The sequence below is a fragment of the Patagioenas fasciata genome, unplaced genomic scaffold (genome assembly GCF_037038585.1).
Source record: "Patagioenas fasciata isolate bPatFas1 unplaced genomic scaffold, bPatFas1.hap1 Unplaced_1, whole genome shotgun sequence".
Lineage (NCBI taxonomy): Eukaryota > Metazoa > Chordata > Aves > Columbiformes > Columbidae > Patagioenas > Patagioenas fasciata.
In genome coordinates, this window is record NW_027288510.1 from 1,379,924 (window position 1) to 1,392,141 (window position 12,218).

At 52.5% G+C, this 12,218-nt stretch overlaps 1 long non-coding RNA gene across 1 annotated transcript; it reads left to right on the forward strand.

Moving 5' to 3' along the window:
* The first annotated feature begins 685 nt into the window (after positions 1 to 685).
* LOC139826682 (uncharacterized) lies at positions 686 to 10,897 on the forward strand. Its single transcript, XR_011736855.1, has 2 exons — positions 686 to 2,028; positions 10,567 to 10,897. It is a non-coding gene; the product is annotated as an uncharacterized lncRNA (long non-coding RNA).
* Positions 10,898 to 12,218: the final 1,321 nt, after the last annotated feature.

Sequence of the window (12,218 nt, forward strand, 5' to 3'; positions counted from 1 at the left end):
AGAGCCCCAGCTCCCTCAGCCTTTCCTCACACGGGAGATGCTCCACTCCCTCCAGCATCTTGGTGCCTGTGCTGGACTCTCTCCAGCAGTTCCCTGTCCTTCTGGAACTGAGGGGCCACAACTGGACACAATATTCCAGGTGTGGTCTCCCCAGGGCAGAGCAGAGGGGCAGGAGAACCTCTCTGACCTACTGACCACCCCCTTCTAACCCACCCCAGGTACCATTGGCCTTCCTGGCCACAAGGGCCCAGTGCTGGCTCATGGTCACCCTGCTGTCCCCAGGACCCCCAGGTCCCTTTCCCCTTCGCTGCTCTCCAACAGGTCCTTCCCCAGCTTAGACTGGAACCTGGGCTTGTTCCTGCCCAGGTGCAAGCGTCTACCAGTGCTGCCCAGCGCTGATGAAATAAAGAATGCCGCCGAACAGCGGCATTGCCTCTGCTGTTCACTCCATCTCTTCGCTGCCAGAGAGTTCCCGCTTTCTCCAGAGCCCAAGAGACGAGGCCGAGAGAGCCCGGGAAGAGCCGGAGCCACCCCCGCCTCCCCGAGCCGGCCACGCCAGGAATTCAGCCGCCCGAGCGCTCTCCCCGCCACGCCCCAAGCGGCTCCCGCTGCCCGCGCAGGGGAACCGGGGCTCCTCGGCCCGGGACTCACCAGCCGTGCCGAACGCCCGCCCGCTCCGGACGCCGCTCAGCGCCGCGCTCGGCAGGGGCACCGCCATGCTGCGCGCCGCCCGCACTGGAAGGGCCCCGTTCCCATAGCGACGGGGGCCGCGCCGCGCGGAGTCCGGCCTGGAAGGCCCCGCAGCCGTAGCAACGGGTCTGTCTACCGCAGCGCCGGGCTGGGAATGCCCCCCTGCCCTAGCAACGGGGCTGTTTAGCGCGGAGCCTGCCTAGAAACGTCCCCGCAGCCCCGCGGGACGGGCTCTGCCCTCCCCGGGAACCCCTCCCCATCGCCGGCCTTGCTGCTCCGACCGGGCAGAGCCCGCGGAAGGCACCGGAGAGGCCCCGCTGTCACCCCGGGGTACCCGGACGGGAGGTGAAGCCCAGCACAAGAACCAGGGGTTTTTCAGAAATCGGCCCGAAAAGGAAAAGCTGCAGTTGCCTGTGGGCTGTGGAACATCCTGGGGGTGCTGGGGAACCGCAGTGCAGAGTCACAGAGCCACAGAATCCCAGCCTGGTGGGGCTGAAGGGGCCTCTGCAGACCCCCAGTCCAACCCCTGCTCACGGGGGGTCACAGAGCAGATCACACAGGGAAATGCGCGGGGAGGAAAACACAGCCTGGACCCTTCACTTGGCATCGTTGTGTTCTGGAACATGGCCTTTAAAAACCAGAAGAACATCCCAGAGCAACCTCCAGCCCTAAGGACCTGGGGCAACTGATTTCTGCCCTCAAATTCTGGCTTCGTCCTTCCAGGTCAAACTGGCAGTTTCTCCAACCACCGCGTGTGGTTTTTCGGCTCCAGAGAAGGACGAGGATTTCCTTCCCAGCTCCATCAGCAAAGCAGTGCCACACGCGGATTCGTGTGCACAAACTGCCACAGGAACGTTCTTGTCCCCAGGTTCCCTGTATCAGAGTCTCAGGCGTTTGCATTTTAAAAAGATACTTGAATTATAAGACAAAATACAACTTAAAAGGTACAGCAAAGAAAAGTCCAGACTGGGGGCCTCTCAGGGGGAGGGAACACAAGGCGAAAGAGACTTGGGCTTTTAAACCCAAAGCGGCCAGAGGAGGAGCAGGTCCCGCAGCAGCAGCAGGAGCAGCTGGAGCAGCAGCAGCAGCGTCTGCATCAGGGAGGTGTCTCCTCACCCTCCCCACTGGGCCTGGGGCCACAGTGCCCAAGCCCTGAAGCTTTTCTGACAGCTTCTCTCTCTCCCTTTCTCCCAGAGACCGCGCAGCAGCGGCTGAGCACGGCTCACCAGAGGAGACGGCGTGAACAGCCCCGCCAGGAGCTGCCCAACCACCCTGTGACACCGCTGACCGCAGCCCAGGACCTCGGTGCCCCGACCGAGGGTCTCTCCAGCACCCTGGGTGAGGCTTCCACGAGCTGCGGGTGGGAAGGGACTCGCCAGGGGAAACTGCGCTTGTACCAGTGTCTCCAGAGGCTTGGGATGCTCCTGGGGGCTGGTTTAGTGTTCCTGTATGTAAAACTCAGGTGTGAATTGGCCTCCGCGTCCTCTGCAGGGGCTCAGCGGAGCTCTCTGAGCCAGGGCAGTGCCTTGCTCGTCTCCCTGAGATCCCCAGGCAGAGCCCTCAGCCCTGCTGCGTGTGCAGAGGAGCTGCTCCTGGGCAGAGCTGTCTCTCTGCAGCGCTGCCGCTTGCCAGGAGCTCCCTCTGTCCCAGGAGCCCAGCCCAGCTCAGCAGCACAGGAGCAGCCCAAGGCGCTTTAATGACCCCTCTGGTGGGTTTGGTGCTGAGTCCATGGACCTCAAACCCTCAGGGGAACCTGATGAAACCTCTCAAGAAGTCAGATTCAAACTCCAAAGTTTCTTGCAATGTTGATGAGTCCCACTGAGGGACACTACTGAGGAACTGACCCCATGGTCCGGTTACAGAAGAAAACGGGATGCAGTGACAAGAGGTCAGGAAAAGCAAGGTGAAGTTCTCTTAGATGCTGAGTAAACCTGAATGTGTTTCATTAACCAAAGGGACAAGCCCTGACCCCCAGCCCTGGGAAGGCAGATCCTGTTCCTCCCACATTGCTCAGGGCCCTTCCTGGACAGTGTGATGTGGGGCTGTGCAAGGCCAAGGGCAGGACTATGGTCCCACACCTCCCAGGTTCCTGGCTGGGGACAAGGAGGGCATGAGGCCCCTGTGCTGGAAGGACAAGGTGTCTCCTCACAGGCATCAGAGGTGCAGACAACAGCCATAGCCAAGGGGAGAAGGAGCTCATGTCTGTTGGGGCTTTCAGCCTCTTCACATCCCTTGATCACCTCCACCACAGCCTGTCCTGTGCTGTGGCATCCCCTGCACCTCTTTCCCTGCAGGCTGCAGACATCCCCCCTGCTGCCCCACCTTGCTCTTGTCTGAGCATCTTCCTCCCTTTGCTGAGATCTCTGCATCCTCCCCAGCTGTTCCTTGAAGCACAAAGCCTTGGGCTGATGCAGACTCCCTCTGCTGACCTGCTCCACCACAGCACTGCCCTTCCAGTCACATTCCTTCCTGCTCATCTCCAGCCTGGACCTCCCCAGCTGCCCTTTGTGCCATTATTTTTTTCCCATGCTCTTTCCCAGTATGCAGAAAACCTCCACCACCTCTGAAACCACCCTTCAAGCACTCTCAGGCTACTCCTGCACTGCTGCAGCCTCCCCAGCGCTGCTGGGCCAAAGCAGCCCAGGTCCCTCAGCATCCCACACCATGTGCACAAGGTGCTGAACCTGCCTTGGCACAGCCCTGCACTCTCCAGTTCCTCCTTGCTTCTCCAAACTGGGAAGCCGCACACTGGCACACCCCCGTGTGTGTGGGGTCACACCAGTGCTGAACCGAATGGGATGAGAACTCCAGGTGTCTGGGTCCCCACGCTCCTCCTCATGCAGCCCCGTGTGCAGCTGCCTTGTTCATGGAGAGCGTGCACCACGGGCTGGTGTGGGGACCTTGGAGTGCCCAGGCCCTTCTCCTCAGGGTCACTGCTCAGCGTGTCAGGTCCTGCTCTGTCCTGGTGCAGGACGTTGTTTTCCTGCCCTGATAAAAAAATGGACACTTCATCTTGTGAAACTTCAGAGCTTTCCAATGATCGAACCCCGAATTTTCTCAAGGTCTGGGCCCACCCTTGTGTGCTCGTGCCACAGCCCCTCCACTTGTTACCAGGGTAGAGAGCGCTCGCTTTGGGAGTCCCTCGTGCCACAAAATATAAGGGGCCCAAACCTCCAGGTCTCTCAGAGCTTTCTGAGGGGTGACCCCAAAAGTTTTTCCAGGTCTGGACTCTCCATTGACTGAAGCTCCATTTGATCAGCTGTTAATGTTTGCACGTAGCTGGCTTATCCTGATGAGGTGTTAGGGGACAGTATAAACACCATCTCCTGGAGAAACTGTGGGGTCTTGGAGGTCTGGTACTCATAATGCCAGTGGTCTGGAGTTTCTCAAGTTTCCCTTTGTGTGGGAGAGCAGTAGGACTGCATGGAGCTCTGCCTGGGGACAGACAATATCAGCTTAAGGTTGAGTGAGCATGAGAGGGCAGAACAACATGGGCAATGTTGTGAGTGGACACCACTGGCTCACTGATGAGGAAGAGGAATTAGATGAGGCCTCCTTCAGACAAATGAAATAAGTGTCATGTTTGCATGCCATACCATTCAGGCAGATGTAAGGTATCCCAATATCTGCCAGGTACCAGCCATCCAGGAGGGGTTGGAGCTCATTGACAACATCTTCCTGACACGGGTGACTGAGGAGTCAGTGGGATGAGGTGCCCTGTGGGACTTCACACTTACAAACCACAAAGAGTTGGTCAGGATGGAACAGTCAGGGATGGGAAAGTGGAGCTGAGGCTCCTGGGAGATGATCACAAGGCCAAGAGCAGGATTTCAGGAGAGCAAGCTTTGGCCTGCTGAGGGACCTGCTTGGGTCCTATGGGATATGACCTTGGTGTCTGCAGTGCTTTTCTCGCACATCTCGTCCCTCCTCTCTCCCACCTGCTGTTGTGCAGCGTTTTTTACCCTTTCTAAAATACAATATCCCAGAGGTGCTGCGAACGTAAGTGAGTGGCTCAGATTTGGCAAGGAGTGGGTCCATCTTGGAGCCAGCTGAAATGGGCTCTGTCTGACATTGCTTAGATTCCTGTTGTCTTCTCAGAGAGGTGACAACTGTAGCACACCCACCGCCACCCCCAGTTCCAGGACTTTGCCATATAAACCAGCACAGGGTGACAGCGCTTTGGGTTTTGCAAACTACTGGATCATGGAAAAGATCTTCTGTCAGCAACCTTTTGAAGTCTCCAGTCAATGAGCAGGTTCCTATGGGGAACTGTAATTGCCCTGACATTCAGTGGCCAGGCAAAGCTGCAGGTGCCAACAATCCAAAGGATCTTGGGCCAACTGCTTAACACGGCTGCCTGATGGGCTAACAAGGGTGATGCTCACCTGGATCTGGAACTGGGATACAAGGAAAAGCTGGTGAGGGATGTGAACATCAGTGTCCACCTTGGGTGTTGTGACCAGGAAACAGTGGGGTCCCAGGCAGCAGAGGGGAGGGAGGAAGGCCAGCAGCAGAGCACAGGCTGGTGGGCTCCAGATGAGAAGACTTTGACATAACTGGGTGTCTGATACAGGTGGTGCTATGGGCAGCAGTTCATAAGGGTGAAGGAGCTCAGAAAATCTGATCAGGGTTACAGGACAGCCTGCTCCAAGCACAAGAATGATCTCTCCATGTACCCATGAAAAGAAGCATTTATCTCGTGAGGCTGCTCCTCTGAACTGATGGAGCTCCAGGGCACAAAGGCAGCACACAGGAGGTGGAAGCAGGGGAAGCTGTAATGGAGGAATTTAGAAACCTTGTCCATGGATGTGGGGATGATGCCAAAGCTGCCCTGGACTTGATACCTGGAGGGGAGTCTGAGGGCAGCAAGATGAACTGACACTGCTTCATTTCCAGTAAAAGAACAGACAGGGTGAATGTGGAACTGCTGCTGAACTTCGTAAGAGTAGAATCAGACAGGACTGAGGTTCTTCATGGCTTCTTTGCCTGTTCTTCATGGCTTCTTTGCCTCCATCTTTGCCACCAAGGTCTCCTGGGACTTTGTTCCTGAAAGCAGGAGTCTGAAGAACACCCAGCAGTGGATGGGGCTCAAGTCAGGGGTGACCTGAGCAAACTCAGACACCATTACAGAACAGGAGATGGGTCACTTGACCAGCTCCCTGAACACAAGTATCACTGTGCTGTGGCACCTGAGATTCCCAGGAACACCCACCTCTTGGTCCAGAGTTGTGTGATTCCTCTTGAGGTGTCCTGGCCTGTCTCATCCGTCAAGTGATGCTTTAGGCACCCACTTCTCTGACACATTCAGTCGTTATCAGGAGATTCTCTAGATCCATATTTATTGGAGATTGTTGATACCAGCTGTTCTGGAAATGAGGGTTTTGGGAGGGGGACGGAAATATTAGAGATTTGGCTTTATTACTGTTTATTATGGAAATGCTCATTGTTTGACTACAATTCTGAAATCTCTGAAATCATCCACACCAGAGTTCAAGTCTTTAGGAAAGGGCTGCACAGAGCCTTGTCTTGTAGAGGCATTTTGGATGTTACTGAGCCCTCTGCTGCCGCGATCCTGAACTGCAGGTACTGAAAGAATGAACAAACCTGTCATGAACTGAAGGGCAGAAACAAACCCCAAGTTTCTGAGGGTGTCTGGGACCCCACAAAGGGCCATTGCTGACACAAGCAGTCCCTGTCCCTGGAGACAATGGTCAGAGGTGGTAAAGGCAATGTGGAGGTGGCTCTGGTGCCCCGTGAGCTGTTGATGTTGGTTCATCATCAGAATGGCCAAACCCTGACCCCAGGACCAGACAAAGGAGACACTTTCAGTCAAATGTTTCTCAGGCTCTGCCTGTGGTCACTGTGAGTGTTTTGTGTTTTGGGGTGGGTTTTATGTCAAGTGTTGTTGCTTTAATTGCAAGGGTCTGGTTTTCTGTGGAGCTGGAAATGCCTGTGAGTTCCTCACAACTCATCCAGCTTCTTTCACACACCTGGCAATGGTCACCAATCACCTCAATGTCCCAGTCGCACACTTGCTTGAATCCTCTGTTTGGTTCCATACCCATCACTCCCGGAGGTTCATTCATCCACCAGGCTCATGGATGATTCCTGGGGACCATTCAAGTGTGGGCAGTGTAAGAGAGGAGCAGAGCAGGGTCAGCTCATGGGCCATGACTGAGCACAGCCACCCCAGCAGCAGCCATTCCCCATCTCCCAGACACAGCCATGCCACAGGATGGAAATGTCACTGCCATACATGAATAGCCCAAGAGAGGCCTTTCTTCCTTCCATATTCCCAGGAAATTCTTCCTCCTGTTCCTCCTCCACCTGCAGACATCAACTGCTTTCCATTTCTGGGCTCAGACATGGCTGGAAGGGTTCACTGAAGCCATCAGCCATCTCATTGCTTCTCCCTGACATGCCCTGACCCTCTCCCACACCTACACATGGCCAATCATGGCTGCTCAGGGCCTCCCGCTCTTCAGAAGAGGCCTTGAGCTTCTTGGTTCTTCCTGGTGCTTGTTATAAACTTCCTCGCTCTCTCCAGAGTTCATGGTGAGCTTCCTTGTCCATAACAGCCCCTTTATGACCATGTCTTACTGAATGGTTGTCTTTGTATGATCATTTGTGCAGAAAGGGCAGTCACAGGACAGCACCCAATGTGTCAAAACTGATGCCGAGTGAAATACCGTCAAGACCTGATGAGTTACCCCTGTGTCTGTGCCTCTCTTGGAAGGAGTCTGTCCCGAGAAGGGGATCCAGCTCCTGCCACTCTCTGCAGAGGCACATGAGCAGTGTCCATGCACCTGGGGACAAAAAGGGTGACTTTTCCTAGACCACCCTTTTCCAAACTAAATGATTCTATGATGTTATGAGTTCATGATTTGGTTTGAAACCATTTCAATTCCCACTACCTGCAGCTTTCTTCAAGGGCGGTTGTTGTGTGGCACAACTGTCCTGGCTCTCCAGGCAGGGTGGGCACAGGTTTGGTGTCTGCATTGGGAGTTTTTCCCTTCCTGGGGTAAAAGGCTGTTGAGGAGAGACAGTTGTAGAGATTTGGGTCACAGGGGTTTGAAGCAATCCTGTCAAACTCTGAGCAGGCTGAGCTTTGGAGCCAAGGGACAACAGAGTTGGTCTCAAAGATATTTTTTGAATGGTGTTACTATCACTGATAACAGTAACAGAGAATTCCTTATTCATCGTTATGCTAATGAACTAAAGCTCTTTAATTGTCCTTCCCAACAGTCATTCGCAATTCTCAGAACAGATGCTACATCTCAGTAGTTATCTTCTTCTATGAAGTTCTTAAAACAGTGTTTTCTCTCACTTCTACCTTTTTTATCATTGAAAGAATACAACTCTTGGACAGAATTGCTCCCATATCATCCCTGTTCCATACATTTTCTCCTTCCTTTTTCTGGTGTGAGGAGCAGGTGACATAGGGGAGTTCCTTCCTTTTTAGGCAAAGAAAGCCAAGGAACAGATCCCAGGTCAGTGCAAAGGCACCAAGGAAGCCAGAATCTTTATGTGGTGTGCACTGACACACACTGTCACCTGCATTTCCTGTCTCTGAAGACCCAACCGTGCAGCAGAGTCTGGAGTTCTGAGCTCCTTTCATCTGCCCTGTGTGACACGCGTAAAATGGAACTACCCCAGTCAAGAAGTTGGTTTTGAATCTCTTCACAACCTGGAGAACCACACTGGTCAGGAGACAAGCCAGGATCCCCAACCAGGACTCACACGCTCTGCAATTACAGTTTAGGTGTTCACTGTAATCTCAGCAGACCTGTCACGCTGATATCTGGGTTCAAGGAGATGATCAAGTGCCTCATGACCATGTCTGTAATGGTGGCTTTGCTGCCTGGCTGACGTGCAGACTCTGTACATGGATGCTGACACCTCTTGAACAACCTGCCCTGAAAGGATTAGCAATATGGGCAGTTCTATTTGGAAGGGTATTAGGACAGCAAAAAAGACCCTGGATTGGGGCAAATGAAAAGGGATGCAAAAGTTGTGGTCAAGCCTGTTTACTGTTACTTGAAAAGCAGCTCTGCACGTGATGTGAGTTATTCCTGTGGTCATAGAGAACCTGAGAGCTGTCTCTAAATGGAAAACATGAAGGGGATGAAAGGACAGCATCATTCAGGCTGCATGGGACCTCAGGAGGTGTCTTGACCAACCTCCTGCTCAAAGCAGGGTCAGACCAGATTAGTGAGGGGCTTTATCCAAACACATCTTGGTCACTTTCTGGGACAGAGTGAGTGTGCACTCTTGGGAAACAGCTTCCAGTGCTTGACTGTCCTCATGACTGGAAAGTTTCTTGCTTTCTGCAGCACCTTACCAAGCCCAACCATCCAGATTGCATTTCACCCATCTACTTGCACACTGACACAGACCATAATATCCTACCTTGGACAGAAGAATACTACAGGGGATAACACTGAATGCCTTGCTGACTTCCAGGTAACAGACCACCGCTGCTCTGCCCACATCCACAACCCTGTCCTTTCCTCACAGAAAGCAAAGAGGATGGACAGGCACAACCTGCCCTGGGTAGACCCCGTCACCTTCTCTTCCAGACACCCAGAAATGGGGTCCCAGTGGACATGTTCTGGGGCACAGCCCTTAGTTCCCCTGCTCACCCATTGGCCATTTTGAAAAGTGCACACACTGTGTGAGAGCTGCCAGTGGTCAGGGAGTCCCCCCAGTCTCCATGAGCTTTCCAAGATGGTGGAGAGCGGCCTCACTGTGACACCGTCCTGCTGTCTCAGCTCCTGGGATGCTGCCCCTGCTGTCCCATAGACTGGAAAGGATTGTGGTAGTTCCAGTGACCCCTGACTTGATCCCCATCCACTGCTGGTTGTTCTCCAAATTCCTGTCGCAGGTCACAGAGGAGTGGGGGATAGCAATTTCTCAGAAGAAAGATTCTTCCTTGGAGAGTGCTGGTAGGAAATGTATTTTGCTGAGTAACTGGACACAATTATGTATTTTCCTATATATTTACCAACACATATATATACTTCTTTTTCCTTATGATCACATAGAAAGACAGATAACACAGATCTCTGGAGATCACTGTCAACATGGCCATCTAAACAGAGAACAGTTCATTTAACCTTTTTCTCCTTCTTTCCTCCATCAGGCAAGAGTGGCCAACAGCTTCCAGCACGACTCACTCTGTGCCAAGGGTAAAAAGTGGCACTGACAGGACATGGCAGTGGATTGTTTGGTGCCTTCGACTCTGTGCAAGACACAAGGATTATCTTTCTTAATGCTGGAGGCTTTGGTAGGAGAGAAATCTAGAGAACATTAAAAAAAAAATGAAAGAAAAACAAACCAAATGAAAGATGTAGAGTGAAGGGAATGTCTTCTTGGAACATGAAGTATCAAACGTTGTTGGTGTTTTAATACTCCTTTCTTTGTTTTGAATACTTTAAATACGAGTGTTTTCAAAAGAGAGAAAACAGACTTTTCAGGATGTGCATTAAGAACAAGATGAGAAGTTCTGATCTTCGACAACATTTCCCTTCTCTGTACTCTCTCTGTTATCTGCACACAAGCACTTGCGATTGCTCTCTGGTTTTCCCTTCCTCTTACTGTTTGATCACTCAGACACTTGTCAACAACCCAGTTGCTGCTTTCACCTTCAAGGAGTTAAAAGCTTCCTTGTCTTTCAGTAGTCTGTCTAATTCTGCCTTTAGCCAACTCTTTTTTTGTGTTTATTTCACAATTTCCTTTCTCTCTACAACATTTCTTGCATGGCTCTGCCTTGGAGAAGGTGAACCTCAGTGGTGGCAGTTTGTCCTTGGCGTACAGTTGAGGAGTGTGTTTTCTTTTAATCATGACTCTCATCAGTTGTATTTTGTTTGTTCAAAGGTAAAGCAAAGCCCCTGTTTGCTGTGTGCAGCCAGGTCTCCAAGGAGAGCAGGTGGGAGCTGGTGCAAAGGAGCCGGCACATCCAGCTGCAGACTGCAGTGGAGAAGTCTGGTGTAAGGAAAAGGGATGCAAGGCCCAGGGGGCCATGAGAGAAATGATGGGGCTGGGGAGGTGAGGAGCAAGGTTGTGCACACAGTGTGAGACCTCATGGGACAGCTTCTCCAGCCAGTCCAGACCTGCTTAGGAGAGACCCTGGATCCACATCAGACAATGCTGCAATCAGCTCTTCACCACACTGATAAGTAATAAAATACACTCTTTACAATAGAAAGACATTGTTGTCAGAAGCTTTTTGAAATCTTTCTCCATAATTACACCAAGAAAACTCTCTAATTAACTAGACAAGATTGGAAGACAATTACAAGAAGAGACATGGTTTGTTAGAGCTTTCTTCAGTGTAATGAGCCCCATGGTGCATTTGGTGCTGAGTCCTTGAACATTACTCAGGTGCTGAGAGGAGATTGCACAAACCTTTCCAGAAGTCAAAGTCAGAAGAAAAAAGTACTAAGTACCTTGAAGTATTAATGAGTTCCACTGAGGGCAAGTACCAGCAGAGCCTCCCCAGGGACTCGTTAGAGCAGAGGATTGGAGGCCATGGTGGCAGATAAACAAAGGGAAATGTGCAGGCAGCTGAGGTGCTGAGAAAAGCCTGGTTTTGTTGGGTGAAGCAGAGAGGCCAAGGCCTGACCCCCAGCCCCTGGGAAGACAGATCCTGTCCCTCACACATTGCTCAGGGCTCTTCCTGGGCCAGGGGGATGTGGGCTGTGTGATGCTGAGTGAAGGACAATGGTGTGACAGTTCCCAGCCTTACCGGGGGTGTGCAAGGAGGACATGAGGTGCCCCAGTATCTGAGGACAACATGTCTCCTCATGGGCATTGGTGGCAGAGGCGATGGCCGTAGCCAAGCGGACAAAGACTTGGGTTCTCTTGGTGACATCCAGCCTTGCCAGTGCCCTTTGCCATCTCCACCACAGGTTGTCCTACACTGTCCCGCAGCTGCTTCTGTTTCCCTGCAGGCTGTAGACACCCATCTCGCTTCCTCCCCTTGCTCTCACCCTGGTATTTCCATACGTTGACTGATGTGTCTGCACTCTCATGCTCTGTTCCTTGAAACACAAGGACATGGACTGATGTCATGCTCCTTCTGGATGATTTCTTGTGCCACAGTACTACCCTTTGAGTCACATTTCTCCCTCCTCATGTCCAGTCTCCATGTTCCAAGCTGTGCTGTGTGGCAGTGTTTCTCTGCTGTAGAAAGGAGGACCCTGAAAAGTACTGACCTGTCAGCCTCTTACCTGTGCCTGGGAAGATCATGGCACAGATCCTCCTAGAAGCTGTGCTAAGGCACAGGGAAGACAGGGAGGTGATTTGAGACAGGCAGCACGGCTCCACCAAGGGCAAGTCCTGCCTGACTAACCCAGTGGCCTTCTCCGATGGAGTAACTACATCAGTGGACAAAGGGCGGGCTATGGATGTCATCTATCTGGACTTCTGTAAAGCCTTTGACATGGTCCCTCACAACATCCTTCTCTCTGCATTGCAGAGATATGGATTTGATGACTGGACTGTTCTGTGGATGAGGAACTGTCTCA